Below are 15,718 nucleotides of genomic sequence, written 5' to 3' on the forward strand. Positions count from 1 at the left end.
TATGTGTCACCAGCTTTTGGAAGTGCTCTGTAGCATGGATACACTCCCAGAGTTTATATGTGCAGTGCATTTTCTGTTTCCCAATGTCACCTGGGGCTCTTTTTCATCCCTGCCCCTCCTTGACATGTGTCCCCTGGTCTGTCTGTAATCACATTTGCACATGGTCATCTAGGGTGCCAGAAAATCAAAGTGCACATTGCTTTCCGCATCATGTGGGAGGGTGGTCTGTGACTTGTGTTGGTACCTTGCCTGTGCCATGACCTGTTGGCACTGATGATGAGTCTCAACATAGGAGTGTGAGGTTTCAACTGAACATCCTTGCACCATGCATGACCAATGTTGTGGCCTCAGACATGATGTGCATGAGTGGGAGATATGCATAGTGCCATGACAGTTGCTCATGGTACAGTCAGCTCATTCCAGGAACACGGAGCAGTGTGCCCACTACAGTCCCCTGAGACACCCTGGCCTCCTAATCATGTGTGTCATCCAACACTGCACATTCTCTGTGGGTTCAGCATAGGTCTGCCTCTGTGGCATTGTTCCCTGGCCTACTTTGTATTTTTCCAATGTGTGCTACATGTGTCCACTGGACAGGGATACACCATTTGGCTTGTGCATACTCACACTGGGCAGTGCCTGTGGGGCTATTCGCAACAATCTGTTGATGGTTGTTTGTCACAAATATGTGTTGCCAGCCCCATTAGGTGATGTTGTGTCAATGTAGCAATTGTTGCTGCACAATTTTTGTAACCCTGATTAAGAGGTGTCACTTCTTGATCTGTATCAATCACATTGACTCAGGTATGGGGGGGTTGTGCAGGAGAGGCCTACATGGGCACCCCTGATTGTTCCTTGCCAGGTCTGACCTGTGTGTGAGAATTGGCTGTACAAAGAATCACCGTGCAGTGCCCCTGTGATGGTGGCCAGTGCTTAATGTTCGTGCTTTGCAGACTGTGTCATTTTTTAAAAAACATGATCCCTGCTCATACATTTTTGGCACCTGTGTGTGGTTCAGATGCAACGCAGTTTGGTCTTTGTGTGCTGACATCTGTGTGGACATTCTGGCTTGCCATGAGGGTGTCTCCACAGTACAGCTATGCTTTTTTACAACCCAATTGCAGGCCCATTAGCTTATGCATTGTCCTGGGTTTGGACATGTGTGCCACTCCACATGACAGGCAGTAGGTCATATGTGTAGCCAACTGTGTCATCAGGTAATGGATGGCCATGTGACAACTGACATAATTCAAGTTGTTAGTCAAAAAAAATTGTACCTTGGCACTCACAGCACTTGTCAACAGTTCTTCATGTTTAAATGTGGTAGCCCCCATAGAGGTTTTAACCCCTTCGCTGCGGCGGGAATTCCGCCGCAGCGCTGGGGGGTGCGGGGGGCAGCGCGGGGGCGCTGTGCTGGAGCCACTCCGTCATGAGCCACGGTTGAGCTGTGCTCATGACGGAGCGGTTCCGTCATGACTCCGCCCAGTTGCGTTGTCCCCCCGCACAGGCGGGGAAACAGCGCCGCGTAGGCGGAGCGGCCGCCAACGGTCGTGGCATGACGGAACCGCTCCGTCATGAGCACACGGCAACCGTGGCTCATGACGGAGCGGTTCCGTCATGAGCGGGGAAGGGGTTAATAAAGTGTTTATTGTAAATAATGAAAAGATCGAATATGTGAAAATTTTAAATATTTGGGTATCACCCTTGACACTAAAATGAACTGGAGGCCACAAATAGAAAAATCGAGGTTAACCCTAACACAAAATCAAGCGCCCATAATTAGGAAGTTTAAGAACAGTTTTGCTAGAGCAGTAGCACCTGCAATTGAGCTATTTAAATATAAAGCTCAATCAGCCACTCTATATGGGGCAGAACTATGGGGCCATGCAGCACGAGACACTTTTTCAGTCCAAGAAAACAGCTTCTTTAGACAACTTTTAGCTGTCCCAGGCTGCACCCCCCTAACCCCTTTATTTTGGGACTTGAATATACGTCGTCTGGATGATCATGCCTATTTACGTCCACTACTATACTGGGTTCGTCTGTGGTCCACTGATGAGTTAGTGGACTACAGAGATGCACTAAAAGAAATAATGCAAATAAAGAACATTACCCGGTTGGCATGGTTAGTGCATGTGGAAAACTGGTTTTTAAAATTGGGTTTACGTAGTTTTTTGACGGATCCCGATTCCCTTACCAACTCTTCCAAAAAATTGCTGAAGGCAAGATATTGGGAATATATCCATAACTGCGTATTACAAAACTCTAAATTAGGAACATTGACCCTTAAATTCCTTAATGTTAAAACCGAAAGCAAATTTGAATATTTTATGGACGAAATCGAGCCCCCTCTGGCTAAATCACTGTATTTAAAATACCGCTATGGCATTTTACAACTCAATTCCAGAACATCGATGTGGGTGTGTAATAAAGGATCCGGGCACATTAATAAATCTGATCTGTGCCAATTGTGTGACATGGGCGTCAAGGAGGATGAGGCCCATGTTTTATTTATATGTCCTGCATATCTGCAGGCAAGGAAAAAGTGGATTAAACCCATCTGCCTCATTTTAGGCCTCCGGCGTATCCAAGATGGGGAAAGAGTTTTCAAGGGTGACACGTCACAGACTATAGTATTCAGCCTGAGCCGTTTTTTACTTGCTGTAGCGATAGTTAGGAGAAGAAATGGCTTAAAAATGTAATGTTATTGCTACTTTTTTTTCCCTTTCTTTTATTATTTTACCTTTTTAACTTTTCAATTGTATTATTATTATATACATAAGTACTACTTTCCCTGAATGGTTGGCTCTGTTCAAAGGGCTGATGAACTTATATTGTCCTTAGAAGAATATTTTTAAGTCCTCACATATTGTCTGCCCTTTTTGAATTTATGCATATATCAATTGCATTTATTACTAATGCTATACCTTCCTCATGATGATGGTTTTAAATATTGTATTGTACTCTTTTATGGTTTTTTAACCGAAATAAAGAATTGATTGATTGAAATGTGGTAATTTGATGATTTGTGTTAAGAACACTAATGTGCCTGCATGAAAGATGTCTCCCAAGGAAGTGCACACCAAACGACATTCCCACTTTCATGGAACACGCTGGCACCTTTTCAAAGAAGCCACTGTTAGAATTAAATGGTGTTGCAGATTCTCCATATACATGTTCCCACAGTGGTCTTGATTTTGTGAAACTCCTTTGTTGTTGGTGATACAAACTAATGAGTGTCAAGACATCAAGACCTCCGTGGGCCCATGTATATGTACTTTCTGCAACACCATTTATTTCTAACAGTGGCTTCTTTGAAAAAGGCGCCAGCTTCTTCAATGACAGTGTAAATGTAGTTTTTTGTGCACTTCCTTGGGAGACATCTTTCATGCAGGCACATGAGTGTTCTTTTCACGAAATGGCGAATTGCCACATTCAATACATGTCGATTGTGTAAAGTATTGTGAGTCCCAAGGTACCAACATTTTTTCGTTTTGTGTTCCAAAGTACTTACAGGTCTCTGAGTGTAGTGACACCTTGAGTATTGAGGTGTGTTAGTTTACCTTGGGTGCACCACTACTGTTTCTTTCAGGGTAAACAAGAGGTGGCATGACTTCATTGTATTGCTGTGCTCACCTGTTCACAGACACTAGCTTCTCAGTGTATTTCTCATTCAAGTTGTGGCCTGGTGTGTTCTTTTTTTCCTTGTGTCCAAGTGGCATAGTGGGTCTACCAACAAGGCAGTACAGAGCTTACATATGTGCGGAGTAATCTAGCTGTTACTCATGATGCATTGCCTGATATGCACTGTGACCTATTGTTTTTGTGCTCATGTGTCAGATGTATACAGGTGACTGATGCATTTCACTTTCTTCTCCTTGCCCAAAGCATCATCATCCCAAACAGATGGAGACACCTGCACGGACCTGGAGGAGGGACCCAGCGACAGTTCCACCATTGCTGTCGAGTCCGAGGGAGCCAGTGGCACGGAGGGCGAGTGGAGTCAGTCCGAGGACCTGTCTGGAAGCGATACCACCTACAACGCCGACGGGTCCGACGCTGACTTCCTAGAGGAGGCGGAGGCTGCTACACCACCTGCCAGCAGCCCCACATCTGTCCCCGCCACCTCCGTTACCATCTCCGCCCTCCCAGTTGCTCCCGTTCCTTCTGTCCGTGCAGAGGCCCACCATGTATCCTTCGGCCCAGGCACCGCACCTCCTGCCCCTGTCACCTCTGCTGCCCTCAGTGAAGAGTCTGTAGACATACTGCGGCAGTTGCAGGTTGGGCAGGCATCGGTGCTGACTGTCCTCCATGGCCAAACTAAACTGCTCACACAGATGGTGTCGTTCGTGGAGGGCATGTCAGCAACGATGTGTGACCAACGCAAGATTCTGCGGTCCATGGACTCTTCCCTGACGGCAGCAGTTACTCTCCTGCAGCGCTCCGTCACCCCCCTACCCCGGACCCATCCACACTTCCCTCTCCCATACCTGTCCAATGCACACCCAGACAGTCACGAGCACGCACCCCACCAGACACAGGCAGCACACCCCCAAGTAAGGCGAAGCGCACACCTCCTGGCACACACACTCAGGGGGATGTAGGCACACCCACAGGGTCTGGGGACAGACGACATACACGCAGCCACAGTCGCAGTCCGCAGTCCTCACAACCCTGTCCCTCCAAAACCACTCCCCTTGGCTCCCCTGCCAAACGCTCACCCAAGCAGCTCTTTCTGGCTGAGCTGGACCTTGCCCCCGCTGAGCCACCACCCCACAAGCGGGAGAGGAAGTCCTCCGGCACGGGAGTTGAGTCCCCCACCACGTCGACCCCCTCCCCCAAGAGCGATGCACCCCAAACCCACGCCCACCACACCCTCCCTTGACCCTGGGGAATCCTCAGGTGCAAGGGTTGTGCTGGACGTACTTGCAGCGGTGTGCAGCACCGAGCTCACCTCCACCTTCGGCGCTGACCCACCCCCTGTGGTGGAGACGTCCACCCCTGCACCCACCACACGTACCCTTCCCCCTCCTGTCCCTGCGGTGCCTGGTACTGCCCCAGATGATGCCCCACCCCCGTTCGACGATCCTGGAGGTTCATTTGTGCAGGCAAGCTAGGGGTAGACACGGTCCCCTACGTCCCCCCTTGGACTTTACATATGGACTGGCCATTGGCCTGTGTAAATAGTCTATTTGTTGAATTGGTTTTTTTGTGCTGAATAAAGCCTTTTGTTTTACTTTCACCACTATTGCATTTCAGGTACTTGATGTTGGTGATGAGGCTCCTGGAGTTGATGCTCTGGTAATGTGTTAGGGTTCTGAAAAATGTTTTTGTATGATGGTCATGAGGTGGACCATGGTATCTGTGTGCCATCACAATGTCTCTGCAAAGAATCATTGATAGTGTGTGTTCATTTTGTTTTGAGACTTTGTCCCAAGGAGTGTTCCTTCCTCTGTGGCACCTGACATCTTCCCTGCAAACAGTTGCACAATTGTTGTGCTGACCTGTGTCAACATTTCCTTTGTTGGTGACGGATCCCTTCAACAATGGCCATGCCTGCTCACCGATGTCTCCTGCTGAATCGTCTGTGCCATCCTTGCTAGTCACTGTACTTGTGTTTTGAGTATGTAGAAATGCCTTCAGGGACAAATTCACCCTTTTCAGCACTATGCATGTGTGTAATCACGGCCTACCACACAAATGGTACTTGTTATGCAGGGTATTTGGGCACCTGACTCACAATTGTGGGCATGGTATCTAGGGGAATTCCACCCGATTCCTTCCATGAGAGACAGCATCTTGGTGGCTGGACCAGCACCTGGACATTCCTATCACTCCTGGGATGTGCGTGACAGTGTGTTCCCTTTGGCTATCTTAGTTTTGTAGGCAGTTACATGACTATACAGTCTTGTGGCATGATATCAGGGTGTGTATTGTGCTGCATCCACCATGGGTGGGTATGCATGTGTTATTTGTCCTCACACCCACATGTGGTGTGTCATTCAGTGGGTGAAAGACATCCACCCTCCTGGGAGTGGGACACTGCTGTCAGTGATGTGTTGTTATAGCACTATCATCATAGTCCAAAGTTAGGGATGTGTCCATACCACCATGTAGGTGTGGTCATCTGATAATGATGTACACCCCCCATATCTCTGTCCACTGCTGGTAGTCATATGCACCCACCCCCATGTCTCTGTCCACTGCTGGGAGTCCTCTGCACCCACCCCATATGTCTGGACACTGCTGGTATTCATCTGCACCCACTCCTATATGTTTGTCCACTGCTGGTATTCATCTGCAGCCACCCCCATATGGCTGGACACTGCGGGTATTCATCTACAGCCATCCCTATATGGCTGACCACTGCTGGGAGTCTTCTACAGCCACCCCTACATGTCTGGACACTGCTGGTATTGATCTGCAGCCACCCCCATATGGCTGGCCACTGCTGGGAATCCTCTGCACCCACCCACCCACCCCCTTGGAGCAGTACACTGCTGGCCTGGACCTACACACACACCAATATGAAGGTAACATGCAGGGCCAGACGTAACCCCACATTCCTGGCGTGTGTATGCCTCGTATCACCATTGTAAGCGTGTGAAACGCACAATACCCCCCCGCATTCATTGCGTGTGTACGCCTCGTATCACTATTGTACTGGTGCCGTACCTGTACGTGTGAAACGCACCGTACCCCCGCATTCATTGCGTGTGTACTCCCTGTATCACTATTGTACTGCTGCCGTACCTGTACGTGTGAAACGCACCGTACCCCCCGCATTCATTGCGTGTGTACGCCCCGTATCACTGTTGTACTGGTGCCGTACCTGTAAAACGCACCGTACCCCCGCATTCATTGTGTGTGTACGCCTCGTATTACTATTGTACTGGTGCTATATGGGTACGTGTGCAACGCACCGTACACGTCCACTTCCGTTGTTGCGGTACGCAGGGGTTGCTGGAAACGCCCCCCCAAGTGACCAGACCCTGGTGGTAATGTATGGGCTCCATATTATAGGTTTGGCTTTGGGTATGGGGTATGTTTCCTGCCCCTCACCCCCACCCTGGCCCCTGGGTGTTGTTCTCACCTTCTGCGGCTTGTGCGTCGGTTTCGGTGCACCAGGTTGTAGGCTAAGAGGACCGGAATGACACGTACGATGGGGTTCATGGCGTGTACGTCGCGTACCGGGGACCTGTTTGTAGGACTCTGCTTTTACGGCTGTTTTTGGCTCCCGTGAGAAAAGAGCCGTACGGAGTGCCGTAGGGACGAATCGTACTTGCTGGGCCGGAAACCGCTGCTTAAATACGTCCGGACATCGCGTACAGGCTGTTCCGGGTCAGATATGTTTTTTACCCGTACGGTCTTTTGTACGATTCGTACGGAAATAGGCTTTCTGTACGAATCGTACTTCCTAGGTTGTACGGAAAGCTTACCGGGTACGAGTCGTACGGAGAAAACGCTCCGTACAACGATTCGTACAGCCTTTTTCCAGGATTGGAATCGGCCCCTTAACGTTTAATGAAGGTGAAAAATTACCGATTGCTTACAAATCCCATTTGTACACACAAGCGGAAATGCGCTTCACTTCAACAGAAATAAATCTGACAGCAGTTCAAACCGCTGTAGCAAAAGAAAGAGCTCTAGCCCAGGGGAAATGCATTATTATCGTGACTCCGGTACCAGCCTTAGAGGCGGTTACAAAAGCGAGCATTCCGAATGCAAAAGCTTTACATCCAAGATGGATACAATGGGTTCATTCTCTTTCTTCAACATATGTTGAATATGTTTTTGATCCTTATTTGAAAACTCAAGCATTCCTGCAATATGAACAAGAATGTCCTCTGCCCATTGAGATTCTCCCTCTTGACCAGTATGAATTTATAATTTATACTGACGGATCAGCACAACCCGCTACCGGGAGTAAGCAAGCTTACAGTGCAGCCTGCGCGATCGTTAAAGGTCGGTATGCGAAATGGTAAATTCTGACCGATGGTTACTAAAACACAATCTCTAGGAGACTGTACAGCTCAGCGAGCTGAACTACAAGCATTCAAATTGGCACTTGAAAATACGGATCGCGAATTCCCCACACTTATAGTGTGCTATTCTTTTTACTTGGTACAATCATATAATGCATATTTACAGAATTGGCTTCAAAACGGTTTCAAAGATGCAAAAGGTGGCACAATTAAGCATAAGACACTTTGGGAACAAGTAGTTCAGTTGAGAGACGGACTACAAAACACTCACGTGATACACACGCTGAGTCATCAACGTGATGGCGTTCACATTGTAGGGAATTCATTGGCTTACGAAGCCGCGAAGGGGGCTGTGCAAACGGCTTCCGTAGCTGCGATCACTCGTTCCAAAACGAAAATAGACAGTGAGATACTACTGGCTGTCAGTGCTTCAAGCAAAGGCAGAGGCGCAGCGTTACCTAAGAAGTTTCCTCTCAAATACTCATACATAATTGATGTGAACAATGTTCCTTTTGCTCGAATCCCTGGAGTGGGGTATAGGGTAATTCCAAACATGGAACAAAGAGCAGCTTTGATTTATGAAGCACATCTGGGAGAGGGTATGTCACATCAGGGGATCTCTAAAACAATATTAGCATTAAAAGAGATGTACTGGTGGCCTGGAATGAATACATTGATTCACATCTTCATCAATAACTGCATAGACTGCAATATAGATCGCAGAGCAGAACGCCACCAGACACCAGACCACGAAGTAGCCTGCCCAGTACAGACAACATTGTTAGACAGCATTAGACTATCTACGTGCAGGCGTCCACTTGGACAAATGGGATCCCAAAAACACTAAGTCAAGGTTCCTATGGATGTGGCCTCACCGCTCGGCTGACGCTCGAACTGTTATAAAAGATTTGCAAGTCTTTATCAGCACATACGCAATTGGCATGCTACATTCTGACCAGGGCCCTGCGTTTAGCTCTTGAGCTTACAAAGAAGCCATGACCAGTTGGGGCGTTGCATTGCGGTACTCTTCTCCATTCCATCCTGAGGGAAATTCGGTTGTGGAAAGAAAAAAACGGGACATAAAGCGGTCTATAACAGCTAGAGTAATAGGTACGGGTGACGGGTGGGTCAAACATCTTTATGGGGTCCAACGCCCTTTAAACAATTTGCCAAGAAGTTCTCTAGGGGGAATCACTCCATATGAGGTCCTATTAGGGACAAGAATGTGGGTCTCAGATCTAGAATGTGCAGGCACAGTGGTGGAAAATAAACCTTTTGATATCAAAGATCGTTTGGCTGTTTTACAGGACTTAAATGAATTAAGAACAAAACAAAGCAACGTCTTCCTGAAGCCAACCACCACTGGGGAAAATCCAGCCATCCCAGCAAGGTCTGTCTGGATCCCAAAGCTTGGGGATCTAGTCAGAAAAAAGATCATGGATAAGAAGGGATTTGGGCCTTCTTACAGACAACCAGTACCTGTCCTAGCAATCCACGGATCAAGAACAGTACTTCTGCCGCCCCTTGCTGATAAAAAGGAGAAAAGATTTGTGTCCATCGACCACCTCAAACCTCATCATGTGGTCAATCTGAATAGTAGGCCAAGTGGACTCCGACCAAGTAGCAGAAACACTCCTCTAGCTATTATCCAAGAGTTTCAAACTGAAAGACTCATCACCTTTGAGACTCCAACAGTAAGAAATGAAGGACTAAGCAACAATGCTATAGAACTCGTTCCTCTTGAAACCCAAATAACAGTTCGTCCTGATACACCTGTCTACACCAACGTAACATGTGATCAGCTGATGCCAGCGATTTCTACGAATCCTGAAACAATTGCAACCATTGACAGAACTGCTTCTGGCTATTTCATTAACTTTGATACGTTTTCTGAGGATCCCAGCGAACCTGAAACGACGCCAGCAAAAAAGACTTTTAAAGAACAAGCACAAGAATCTTTTCATCACTTGAAAAAGACTTATAGGATTTCACCATGGATTGAACTATGAATTATTTCTGGAATTTTCTTCTTTCTACTTTGGCTTGCTTTGGTAATAACTTTGAGCATGTTGACAGAGGGGAGATATATTCACTTGAACACAGAAAGCAGAACTGTGAACTTACTTTTGAAACCACACAAATCATTCCATCGTGAAGCAAGAGACTTGTCAGCAGTGAACATCACAGCCGTTCCTTTACAAGATGGTATAGTTTGGGACAAAACGGATTATGATATATTCGGTCCGTCTGAACTTGTGAAAATTCCACACTTATTCAAAATATCATTAAGTGACTTTATTACCTCTAGTACCTTTTCTGATGATTGGGACTTTGAGACTGTTAAAAACATGATGTCTGATCTAGAAAGGTCTGCTGCATTTTCTAACCATGAATTTTTAGAGGGTTCAACAGACTATGAACAGCTTTTTTGTTACAACCACTATGGTAATCATATATTGCATAAAACTACAACTCCTAGAAATGTATTTTTGTATAACCAATGGGAACATTGTCCTACACCACCGAGGGGTAGCTCAAAAACATTTGAAAAAAAGTTTCCATATTTTTCAGGGTACAATACATCCACCCCAGAAACGTTTTATTATAAAAATGTCAACAAAACAGGAAAGAAAAATATGTTAACTACAAAACATATTTATTCTGCATCCTTTATTGACCAAATGTCTAGACAGGGTTTTGATTTTTGGAAACAAACTATTGACACAAAATCTGTCTGGGGTACAAAAGATTGACAAGTGCAGGGGATAGAAGCTTTGTTTAGAGCCTGCATCATCCCACAGCAGACAATGTTTTTGAATGACGCTGTCCAACAAACGTCTTGCCTTGGATTAGCCAAGATCAAAGACATGAACACTCAGTCCATACCTAAACCTGACAGTGATAGCACTACACAGGGGGAGGTCGACGTACATAAAATTCTACATAACAACAGAACAGATTCCGAATGGGGTAAATGGTTGCTCTGGCCCATAGACACAAACAACTATCAAGAAAGATTCCTGAACAGAACACAGGGTTTCACAATCAATAGGCCAGACCCATGCTATGTCCAAAGACAGCATCCAGGGGCAGTAACAACATACAGTGTAGGAAAATTATGCCTCGATTGGCTGTAGACATCTACACTAGAGGATGTGAAACAACACTTATCTTTACTTAAAGACGACGCAGACCATAGGGATTTCTTGCTAGGACCAAGAAGACCGCGTCAAAAACGTTTCATATATGGAGGTGTCTATGCTGCTTATAATGAAATATGGAAGGTTACCCAAGCAGACGCTGCAGAAAGAATACGAGAAATTGATCGTATTAATTTAGAGAAAACTCTTGCTGTAGTCAACAATGGGTTAACGACCCTGTCATCCAGGATATATTCATTGGGCAACATTGTATCCTCAGCAATAGGCATTGTGGAACAAGATTTGGTCCAGTTGCAACAAGGCCAGTCTCAATTACGTTCTATTCTGTCATTAGGCTGGACGCTACAAAACTTGCGTGCAGGCTATGTGCCTTGGCGTTTCATTAATACGTCTTCTCTGTTCTCAGAATACAATCTCACTGATAAACAGATCGAAATGGCACAAAGGGGAGCTAATTATACAATGCTGAGCATTGAAAAACTGGAAAAAATGCCATTTACGGTAGCAGAAAAAACAGCTACTGGATGGATAATTCATGGCAAAATAACTGTTACAACCTTCCAGTCAGTATTGCCTCAAATACATACCAGCGGGCAAATATGAACGGTTGGGTAAAGAATACATCAAGACATCCTGGGATTTACCTTACACACACAGATGTTGGAGTGGGGAGCGTGAAGTGTTTATTAGCGGTACACGCTGTGAAAATGCAATGAGCGGTTCACTTATATGTCGGGATATTCGTTTACACGGGGCCTGTAGCGGTTCCATTTCAAATTTATCCTGCCACCTGCAAGGTTCACCGGCTGCTGTGATTAATCCAACGTTTGGACAACTTTCAAATAGGAGTTACCTCATGTTGAATGATCAGAGCTGTTGTGGCATGTTGCCAGGTATCCCATATCTAGTAACGGTTAGTTCCAGGGTCACTTGCTGTATGCAAGTCTTGTTCCCCCAAATAGACACAGTCAGGGAGTCGCCTCTATGGCCTTCACTGAACATCTCTTCTATACGAATTGATACTCTAAGCAGAATGAAAGTCATTCTTTTACAGAAAACTGTGCCTTTGACCCCTGCTAAAGAAACCTATGATCTACAAATTGCAAGGACTTCGGCTGAGATACAGGCTCTTTTACGTACCAACTTCCCTACGCATTTCACGGAAATGTTGGGACGTATCTTAAACATGTCTGATACAAGCGGTATTGTGCATGTATTTAAGACCATATGTTCAGGACTGTTAACACCTTTTCAAGCAGTCCTCGGAATCCTTCCTAACTTTATGCACACGGTGTTTGGTGGCCTGCCGCTTCTTTTAGCGCTCATTGCAGGAATCCTATTTTTATTCCTCCTGCTACGCTATGGCAAGCCTATCCACCAGCGTCACTCCCAGCAATTTGGGGAAAGTGCTCCTAGAGAGGAGGTGTCGTGAGCGCATAGCACAACTACTGAGTTTACCTTGTCTACGAGAACTGAACGCCACATGGTTTCTGTCATTCAGACCAATCTGGCAGGATTGCATCTTACCTGTTCTGCGCTGCCTGCTTTGCGGTGAAGAATGCGTGCTAGACATATGTCTGACACTTCCATCAGTCATGCCTACGGATATCGATACTCTGCTGGACCCGATAACAGCCCATGCTCTGTGTTGTCCCCAGCGGCTACCAATCCTGATGACAGCATTCATTGAGATCTCACAGACGCGAAATGCTACTGCTGAGGTATGAGACGGATCAACAGGCGCACAGGTAACATCGAATACTGCCACTGACGATGTTCCACATCTATGTGCAGTTAATCTTCTAAATGAGGTATTTGACCTGTCACCAATATCGGTGGATGACTTCTTGTCTACAGGATTGGAGGATTACATGTTCTCTCCGACACCTTCCACTAACTTTTGATTTGACTCACATTGTACCTGACAATCACTGAATTTGGCCTTCATTTTTCTAAAAACAAAAAGGGAAAAACTTGGAACTTTTCATTTTTTCGCTTTATCATTTTTTTTTTGGGATCATAATCTCTGTTTATAGTAGAATTATTCATAGAGAATAGATTTCCTTGAACACTTCCAGGGACACGTTGTCAACTTATTTATTTTTTTATACCAATGTAATAATGACATGAAATGGTTTGTTTTTCCTTTCTATACCATTGAACCATTTCATTGTATGTATATTTGTATATATTTGTGCTCATTCATTTAGCGATCGATGTAATATGTTTTGGCACTATTCAGCTGACACTACCTTTAGGAAATGATGGTGACCTGCGGTCTTTGGATATAGACAAAAAAGAAGCTTTGGAACATGGTGCCTGTGATGGCTATATGAAAAGGGCTCAATGTCTATTGAAACGAATTCCTCAAAATAGGTGATCCCACAAAACGCCTAAAGTTAGAATAAAATTGCGATAATTGTTAATCGTTGCTCGCAGCGTTAAATAATGTATGAACGCTGTTAGATTGAATTATTTTCTGATGGTTTTTTTAAAACACTTTTTATTAATAAACAAGACAGCAGTGAAGACAAATGCATTGACAATATGGAGATGTCCACCTTATTACCGTTACCATTCCTCCTCAACCCCTCTCCTCATATTTTTCACCACTATCTCTGCGACCCCCAGTACGACAAACTCTGATGTTTTTAAAGTTCTAAAAACTTTCTCCGCGATCGAAGATGGCGCATCCCCAGTCGAGTTACGTGATAGAAGCACGCACGTGCACACGTGACCCTATGCGGAAGTATTCATACACGGCGTGTTTGTGCCGGGAAGCTACTAGAGGAGACCACTCGCTCCATGAGGCCCCGGGTGGTAAGGAGGAAGGGGGAGGAATCGCGGCTGATTGTCTGCGTACAAGCGGCTTGTGCTTTGAACGGGCAATAGTTTTGAAGGGATCTGTTGGGATAGCTGTATTACGAATGTGAACGAGATATATACTAAGTAAGATGTTTGCGCTGGGAAGTATCATACAGAAGAATAAGCATGTGATCTGGCAATGGGGTGCTATCATTCGTAATCTGAATAGATTAGTGCTTTATACATCTAGTATTTTAAACAGCAATGTTCCATTTCATATACATGTTGAACGTCGCTGAAATAGTTCTAATCTCTCTTGGGTATGGTTTCAGATTGACATTACAAACGAATGGTCAATCCACAAGGAGGACTCATATAAGGAGTTTCTGAGTCGACCTCAACAGTAAAAGCTGGTACGAGAGACAGTGGCTATTTGAGGGTGAATATGCTTATAAAAATAAAAATAAAAATACGTTTACAACAGATCACATTTTGTGATTGGTAGAAGGGAGAGTGACGTAGTATGTTATGTGTTTAGTTTTTACAATTGACAGTCCTCCATAATGGTATGTCCAATACTGGTGCTTTGGCGAAGTGATTGGCCCTGAAGAATTTGCCAAAAATTACTGTGGCAAAGAAACATGTTGGCGTTGGAAATGGTATGCATGAATAGCAACCTGTCTATTTTAATTTGATAAAATACACTCAGTAAATAATAAAGTGATTGCTATAAGAGTGTTTTTGTCAATTTTAATCACAGCCGGTCATATCGTGTGATGTGACCTGTTCACTTCACTGCACCTACAGTTTTTCTTTTCTTTTGGACACCTTTCTCTTTTTCTTTCAGACAAAATGACCACCGATGATAATAAAAGTGGGCACAACTGGTGAGTATCAACCAGTGACCCCGTTGGTGGTGCGCACGTGAGGGGTCATTTTGTCTCTCACATCTTTTGTCTATCACTCGTTTTCCTGCTGATTCAGGAAATCACTTTGGTTCTGAATGTATACGAAGTTAAGTTGAAAGGACCTTAGTATTTAACATTCAGGAGACTGTCAGTTGTAAAAATTTGGGTTTTAATGAAAGGCTGAAAACGTTTTGCGACTACCTCATAAAAAAGAAAAAAGAGGAGTTTATGGAATTTAGAAAATTACAGTACTTCGCACACGTTTTAAAAGCATTGAACCTAAAAAGATGCGCCTTAGAAACCAGGTTTTGGTGTTTTGATGATTGCTGAGAATGGGACCTGCTTTGATTATGTACAGCACTATTGCGTTTTAATGCATAGCTACTGTTTTTAGAGACGGTTTTTATACTTTTAGATATGTTTTAGTGAATCATGTGATACTCTATTTTTATCATATTTAGCATTTAGTAATGTCGTTCTATCGAAAGCGGAGTGGGTGTTGTGTGTCGCTTTAGATACCCATATATAGGTCTATTGAACCATGTCCTTATATAGGCATAATATTCCAGTCCTTATTTAGGCATTGGCAATGCAGATCCAAATACAGACATGGTCACCTACATCCGTCCATCCCACGTCACAAAGAGTTCTTAGAAACCAGACCCTTAAGCCGTTGGGATTTTCCCTGCTGGGATTGTTGATTTCTCCAAGAACTCATGTATTATGCATGAACTACTATTCCTTAGGGGTTCATCCATGACGTCTTCCTCTGCCCAACTTTATGTCAATGCTAGCATTCCTAGACACCTTCCAGGTATAAATATACCTTCACTTGCCCTAGCAATTCACGGCACGGCAC

The sequence above is a fragment of the Triturus cristatus genome, chromosome 1_1, assembly GCF_964204655.1.
Source record: "Triturus cristatus chromosome 1_1, aTriCri1.1, whole genome shotgun sequence".
Classification (NCBI taxonomy): Eukaryota; Metazoa; Chordata; class Amphibia; order Caudata; family Salamandridae; genus Triturus; species Triturus cristatus.